An 8,939-nucleotide genomic window follows, 5' to 3' on the forward strand; every position below is an offset into this window, starting at 1 on the left:
TGATTTTTATCGAGAGTCTTCTTAGGTGATTTCGGTCATTTAAGATGTAATTAACTATAGGGGCTTGCCCTTATAGGAAGCAAGTCTGAACCCAACTTAATATAAACCCTATTTAATTCTTTATATTAAATAGGGGAACTGGTCAGCAAATACAAAGGTTTCGCAGACCAAATAGATGTCATATATTCCTTAGTTTATTTGATCGAGCCTCATCCTCAAGTCTTGTGTTTATCCTTCGGGATAAATACAGGATTTGAGAAACAACGCTCTTTCATTTAAACTATGAAAAATATGGGGTCAGTTTGATTTCATATTTTTATAAAACTAAATATATATGTAAATTAAAATGTCTTTCCGAAGCGGGTGACGAGATTTTGATTCTGGTGACCGACAGCTTCTTACGGGCAACTTCCCCACCCAAAATAGCGCTGACAACTGTAGAACCTAAAAAAACTTTGGAAGGTATTTCTAAATATTTTGAAAATTAGTCTCAACTAAGGTTAAATTGGAAAAATCACAACCACCATTTTCTTAAAGGCTCCAAAAACAAAAATTGGATCAACAATTTTTAAGATTTTTGGATGTATTTAAGAAGCTGACTATTAATATTCCTTTTGCTAAGGATCTGGAGCAAATGCCCAGTTATGTAAAGTTATTGTAAGACATCCTTAATAAGATGAGAAAGTTTGAAGATTATGAGACCGTTGCACTCATTAAGGAAGGTAGTGCCATCATTTAGAAGAAGCTTCCTCAGAAGCTTAAGGATCCTGGGAGCTTTACTATCCCCTATGCGATTGGAGAGAGAATTTATGGCGCCATTATAAACCTTGTGCTATCTATTTTCAAAAGGTTAGGATTAGGAGAAGTGTCTCATACTAATGTGACCCTTCGATTAGCTAATCGATCGATCACTTCCAAATGGGTGATAAAAGATGTTCTTGCAAAGTTGAAGAAATTTATCCTTCATGTTGATTTCATTATTTAAGATATGGTCAAAGATAAAGAATTTCCTATACTATTAGGTAGACCTTTCCTAGTCACTGGACGAGCCATGATATATTTGCAAAAAGGTGAATTAACTGTGATGATAATTGATTAAGAGGTTGCATTTAATGTATTAAAATATATGAAGAATCATTTTGAAGGAAATGAAGATGCATGTTTTCGTATGGATTTAATTGATTATTTGTGTAGCATTCATTTTTGAGAGAACTATGAAGATGGATCTGCTCAACTGGTAGAAGGGAATTAGAAAAATGTTCAGGAGAGCTTTTAAGTTCTAGATTTAACAAAAATAACAAATCTCTTATTCTGTCTATTGAGGAACCCTCTGTACTTGAAATGAAGGTACTTCCTAAATACCTACAATATGCTTACTTAGGGAATTCATCTACATTGCAAGTTTTTATATCCTCAAATTTGACTCATTCATAAGAGGAGAAATTAATAGATATTTCGAGGAATTATAAGAAAGCTTTCAGTTGACCTTAGGAGATATAAAGGGGATTAGTACCTCTATATGTATGCATAGGATTTTAATAGAAGATGATCATAAATCTTGGGCAGATCCTCAAAAGAGATTAAACCCAATCATGAAAGAAGTAGTTAAAAATGAAATATTGAGATGGATTAATGCAGGTATTGTCTATCCTATATCAGATAATTCCTAGGCTAGTCTTATTTAGGGTGTTCCTAAGCAGGGAGGTGTGATTGTGTCTGTAAATGAACAAAATAAAATATTTTGCAATAGACATGTCATTGGGTGGTGTATATGTATAGACTATAAGAAATTAAATTCTACCACTAGAAAAGACCAATATCCCCTACCTTTTTTGGATCAGATGTTGGATAGGCTGGCTAACCATCCATAATTTTGCTTCTTAGATGAATATTTTAGGTATCATCAGATACCTATTGCTCCTGAGGATCAAGATAAAATAAAGTTCACAAGTCCTTATTGAACTTTTGCTTTTTGAAGACTGCCCTTTGGATTATGTATCACACTTGCTACATTTCAGTGGTGTATGATGTCTATTTTTCATGACCTAATTGAGAAAGGAATATAAGTTTTTATTGATGACCTTTCAATGTTGGACCCTTCATTTGACTCTTATTTAGATCATATAGCAAAGTTAATAAAACATTGTGAAGAGACTAAATTTGTTCTCAATAGGAAGAAGTGCCAATTCGTGGTGTGTGAAGGAATTGTGCTAAGACATAACATATTTTAAAAGGACATAAAATTGGACCCAACAAAAGTTCAAATTAGTTGAAGAACTACCTCTACCTATACTACCGCTACCTATTACTATGAGAGGGGTTAGAAGTTTTCTAGAACATGTTGTATTCCATAAGGGATATATTAAGGATTTTTCTAAAATTGCCAAACCATTATGCCATCTCTTGAAAAGGACACATTATTTAGTTTTGATCATGAAGGCCTAAATGCATTTAATAATCTAAAAAAAAAGTTAGTCACTGCTCTTGTTATTATTTCACCTGATGGTGGGAAACCATTTAACTTAATGTGAAATGCAAGTGACTATACTATTATGGCAATATTAGAACAACTTCATGATAAAATGTTTAAAAATATATACTATGTGATACACCAAAATAATGTGCAATTTTATGTATTAATTTTATGCTTAAATTTAGTGATATTGCACTTTAAAAAAGTGATATTGCACTTTAAATATTGCACTTTAAAAAAAGATACTTTCATGTTTTATTGTAAGTATTTCGATTTTAGAAAATTAGAGCAAAAAGGAGCAAAAAGGAAGAAATTTGGAAGCAAAATGAAGTATTTCAATATCCTGGCACCAGAGGCACCATTTTTCAGAGAGTAGGCTCTAGAGGCACCATTTTACAGAGAAACGACACCAGAAGAGCCAGCATTGGTGCCGGAATCTAGAGAACAACATATACTTCAATAGGCTAGTGCCAGAGGTACCAAACCTAATGCCAAAAGTGCCAGAGATGAATTAAGATGGAGTACAACGATTATTGAATATTTTTAAGCGGTTTTTGAATGCTTAAATCAATTCAAACACCCAATGGAGTGATTCAATGCATCTATACACTTTGGAAAGGCTTTTGAATGAATGAACTTGTCTCTTTGTGTGAAGAGATGTTGTTTTTGGGAAAAAAAGGGGGGAATTTTGATATCTTTTTGAAATGAAGGCTGACCCTAGTTAAAAAAAGAGAGGAGTCTAGAGAAGAAGAGAAGGGGGGCAAAAGGTTTGAAGAGAAGAGGTTTGGCGTGAGAGAGAAGTCTTGGGAGAAGAGAGGATTTTCTTCTAGATTTGTAAAAGGAGAGGGAAGGTGAGAGATTTCTTGTTCATTACATTTCTAAGAGAGAATTGAGTGTGATTATAAAGTGAGAACGTACTTAAAGGGAACTTCAAGGTATTTGCTTGAGAAGGAGTGTTAGATAAGTTGTGCTCTTTTCTTTCTTTATTTTGTATACTTATTTATATATATAAAATCTATGTTTTTTCATATCCTTCTCATGAATTCTTAGTAGTCTTATTTATCTTTCACCCTATCATAAGATATGGTTTTTGAAGAATTAATTTTTTTTATGTAAGGTTTTAAATGTCAATAAATTGTATGGTTCAACTTTGATCTTCATTTACTTTTCGATTTGGTCAATTGAAAAGTTAAAATTTGTTGAGAAACATAAGATCCTAAAGAGCCATGCTTTCTACAACAAGGTAAGAGTCAAATTCAATTTAATGGGTGAGAATGTAGTCCATGAGGTTGCGTGCAAATAAATAGGGAAATATACTTTGATGGGTGCAGAATTTGTGATTTTAAGGTTACATATTAAAATCCCCAAGTTGGTCCAGTTTCTTGGAAACTGAAGCGAGATTATTATCCCTCAGAGGACGGATAAGTGAGAGCTCAAGAGTGGTACCCAGTATCCTCTCAACTTAACCATGGATTTAGGGACCAAACTCTAGATTAGTCAATGTTCTTTATGCACTTTAAGAGGGTAAAGAATAGGATTTCTCCTATTTGGCATAATACAATTTTATATGTATTTTAAATGATTTTAATTACTTCACAATCTATAAATTCACTGAAATGGGGAATGATGCTTTCTTAAATTTGAACTTTTTGTTACAAAACTTTATTTAGTCTTTATAAGTTTACTTTTGAACTTTAGCAAATAGCTTAGTTAACCTAGTTCTTTTAACTGCAATTTCATTTAGCATACAATAAATTTACTTTAGATTTGTTTTGCTTACCTTAGTTTTATAGTTTGAATATTGTGTTTTACATTATAACTATAAGAATTTCCAACTCTCTGTGGGATCGATACTTAGGACTCCGTTAGAGCCTTTATTTCTTGAGCGATACGTATACTTGCATTATTATTACAGTTTGACAGATTAAATATTTTAAAAAATAAAATTATTTATACTGAATTTATTTATACTGGGATTAAACTGCATATTTACTATTTGTATTGTCGTGTGTGTATTGTATTATTGAAATATATTTGCAATGCACCACAAAACCGTGCATCAAGTTTTTAGCGCCATTGTCAGAGAGTAATGTTAAATTACTTTATAATTAAGAACATTTTATTTGAACAAAAAAACTATTTGTATTCTAGTTAAATATTTTTATATTTTAGTGTGTTTTCTTATTTTAATTGCTTATTTTGTTTGTGTGTGCGTAGTTTAAGATTGGTAGGTTTAATACTTCACAATTCGGAGTTAGAAAGAACTATTAGAAAAGTTCGAAAATAATAAAAAGAGATAGATAATTTGAACAAAATGGCTACAAGCTTAAATAATTTTAGAATTGAAAATGAACATCATCAGAGACCTTTAAGAGATTATGCTATTCATAGAACATTTGAAATACATTTTATTATACAAAACCCTGTTGTAGCTTCCTATTCATTTGAGCTTAAACTTGCTATTATCCAAATGGAACAAAATAATCAGTTTGGAAAAGTCCAACTGAAGATCCTAACTTACACCTTCCTAGTTTTCTAGAATTGTGTGTTACATTTAAATATGATGGAGTGTCGACTGATGTCGTCAGGCATAAACTTTTTCCTTTTTTATTAAGGGATAAAGCTAAAATATGGGTAAAATCGTTAGCATCTGGATCTATCAGAACTTGGGGAGACTTATCACAAAAATTTTTATCTAAATATTTCCAACCATCGAAAACTACTAAGCTTAGAATTGATATCACATCTTTTTGTCAGTTTAAAGGAGAATCAGTTTATGAAGCTTGCAAAAGATTTAAAGATATCCTTAGGAAGTGTCCACACCATGCATTACCAGATTGGTTAATAATTTAAACTTTTTATAATTGATTGGATGGATCTCTTAGATCTATAATTGACGCTGCTGCTGGCCAATCATTAATGTCAAAACCATTTAATGAAGCATATTCTTTAATTGAAGAGATGACAACTAATAATTTTCAATGACCCTCTGAAAGGGTAACTCCAAAAAGTGTAGCTACATGATTTTGATGTAATATCTATGTTGTATGCTCAAATTATTAAGAAGGTAGATCAATATGGAATGAATTATTCTCAAACACCTCCTGTGCTTGAGTAAAATTCATTCGAGAAAATGAAAAATTCTCAACATTCTATGAGACTTTAAATGTCATAAATAATCGGTCTAATAATCTTTATTCCAATTATTATAATCTTGGTTGGAAAAAACACCTAAATTTTAGTTGAAGTAATAATAACTCTAATGTTGTAAATCCGTAGTGGAGGAATAATGCTGTGAACTCATTGGGAAACTCCATGAATCAGGGAAATTCTAACTATAAACCTTATTACCCTCCAAATTTCAATAGCAATTTGCTGAATAAGGAGAAGAAATTTTCAATGGAAGAATTAATAATGCAAATGGGAGCACAATCACAAAGTCAAGGAGATGTAATTAGAAACATGGAAAATTAGTTGTGATGTATTGCTACTGCACTTAGCAATAGACCTCAGAAACTTTGCCTAGTAATTCTGAAGTTAATCTAAAAAATCAGAAAAAATAACAAATTAATGCTACTTAACAGAGAAGTGGAAAAAAATTGGAAACAAAAGTTCAAAAAGGAGTTGAAGTTGAAACAGAAGAGGTAGAAAAAAAAAATCTAGCAAAGTTTTTCATTCTGAGTCAGAATATCCTATTAAACCAATAAAAATTACTGTAGAAAGACCACCACCTCCATTTTCTCAAAGATTGAAGCAATATAACAAAGATAACTAATTTACAAAATTTTTGGAAATATTGAGGATATTGATAATAAATATTCCATTTGTTGAAGCCCAGGAACAAAGACCAAGCTATGTGAAGTTTTTGAAGGATTTAATTAAGAAAAAAAAGAAAGTTTATATATAATGAGACTGTTGCACTTAGTGAGGAGTGTAGCGCTATAATGAAGAAAAAGCTTCATGAAAAACTTAAAGATCCTGGTAGTTTTACTATTCATTGTTCTATTGGCAAAAGATTTTTGGAAAAGCTTTAGGTGATTTTGGAGCCAGTATTAATCTTATGCCTCTACCAATTTTCAGGAGGTTGGGTTTGGGAGAAATTTCACCTACTACTGTAACTCTTCAATTAGCTGATTGTTTTATTACCTATCTTAAATGAGTTATAGAAGATGTTTTGATAGAGGTTGATAAATTTATCTTTCTTGTAGATTTTATTGTGTTAGATATGGAGGAAGATAAATAAATTTCTGTCATTTTAGGGAGACCATTTCTTGCCACTGGAAGAGTTTTGATAGATGTGTAGAAAGGAGAATTAACAATGAGAGTTTGTGATCAAGAAGTTACATTTAATATTGAAAAGTCAATGAGATACCGAATAAAAGGAAGAGACAATGAATTCTTCAACATGGATATTAATAACAATTTAAGCAATGAATATTTCACGGATACATTTGGAAAGATAACTGAAGAAGAATATTTGGAGTACGAGGATGAGAATATAATTCAAGATAAATCCAAGGAAGTGAGGAATGAAGAATTGGATTATGTTCAGGAACAATTTGAATTGTTAGATTATTCAGATAATAACAAAAATTTGATTTCTTCGATTATAAAACCTCATGAACTAGAAATGAAAATACTTCCTACTTATTTAAAATATGTCTTTTTAGAAGATTTATCCACATTACCTATTATTTTATCCTCAGAATTAACTGAAGCACAAGAAAAAAAGTTGTTGGAAACTTTAAGAAGATATAAGAAAGCCTTTGAATGGACATTAACTGATATTAAAGGAATCAGTCCTTCAATTTGTATGCACAAAATTTTATTGAAAGAAGATTATGAACCAAAAGCTGATCCTCAAAAGAGATTAAACCCTATGATGAAAGAAGTTATAAAGAAAGAGGTTTTAAAATGGTTAGACGGTGAAATAATATATCTTATTTTAGATAGTGCTTGGGTGAGTCCAATTCACTGCATTCCTAAGAATGGGGGTGTGACTGTTGTGACGAATGAGAATGATGAATTAATACCAATAAGATAAGTCTCTGGATGGCGAATCTGCATTGATTATAGAAAATTAAATTCGATCACCAGGAAAGATCAATTTCCTTTACCCTTTTTAGACCAAATGTTGGATAAGCTTGCTGGGCGCAAACATTTTTGCTTTTTAGATGGATATACCAGAGGATCAAGAGAAGACAATGTTTACTAGTCCTTATGGTACTTTTGCTTTTTGATGAATGTCCTTTGGTTTATGTAATGCACTTATGTGGGGCAATTTAGTGTGATAATTTTGCAAATATTTTTCAATATTACAAAATCACACATGACGGATAAAATCACACACGACGGATATATAATAAATATATAATATAATCCTAACAAAAATACTCTTTATGTAAAAAAATTATCTTTTAAAACTCCTTTTAAACTACCAAATCCCCTTTAATATCAACGCAAGTATACGTATCACTCAAGTAATAAAGAGCTCTAATGGAGTCCTAGATATCGATCCCATAGGGAAGATGGAAAATCCTAAAGTAAATTATGAAAAAAATTAAAAAATAAAATTACAGCGCAAAGTTTGAAAATTGACTACTCAAGTTAATACTAATTAAAATGCAGATGTAAGATTATAGAAATTAAACTAAACTAATTGCTAAACTTTCAAAAGTAAAATTGTGAAAATTAACAAATTTTTTGTTATGACGGAAAGTTCAAATTTAAGAATGCATCCTTCCCCTTTACAATGAGTATATAGTTTATGATGAAATTGAAATCATTTTAAAATATATATAAAACTATGTTTGTCCCAAATATAAGTAATCCTATTCTTTACCCTCTTCCGAGTGCTATAAAGAACATTGATTAATCCAAAGTTTGTTGTTTTGTGTTAAATAAAAGCAATCCTATACTTTACCCTCTTCCAAGTGCATAAAGAACATTGACTAATCCAGAGTTTAGTCCCTAAATTCGTGTTTAGGCTGGGAGGATACCGACTGCTACTCCAGAGCTCCCACTACTCCCTCCCCTGAGGGCTAACAATCTCGCATTAATTTCCAATCAACTGGACCAAATTGGGGATTTTAATCTGTCACCTTAAAATATCTAATTCTGTATCCAATAAAATATATTTCTCTATTTATTTGCACCCAATCCCACGGATGGCATACTCTCCCATGAAATCAAATGTGATTCTCCCTATGTTGTAGAAATCATATCTCATTTAAGAATATATTTATCTCAACAAGTTTTAACATTTCAATTGGCCAGATCGAAAAGTAAATGAAGATTGGAGTTCAAATCATCATAAATTATTATCATTTAAAACCGTGCAAAAAAAAAAATTATTCTTCACAAAACCATATCTCAAAGTAGGGAGAAGGATAAAGAAGACTACTCAGAATTCATGAGAAGGATATGATAAAACACAGATTTCATATATAAAAATATGTTTACAAAA

This window comes from Phalaenopsis equestris, unplaced genomic scaffold (assembly GCF_001263595.1).
Source record: "Phalaenopsis equestris unplaced genomic scaffold, ASM126359v1 Scaffold000796, whole genome shotgun sequence".
Classification (NCBI taxonomy): domain Eukaryota; kingdom Viridiplantae; phylum Streptophyta; class Magnoliopsida; order Asparagales; family Orchidaceae; genus Phalaenopsis; species Phalaenopsis equestris.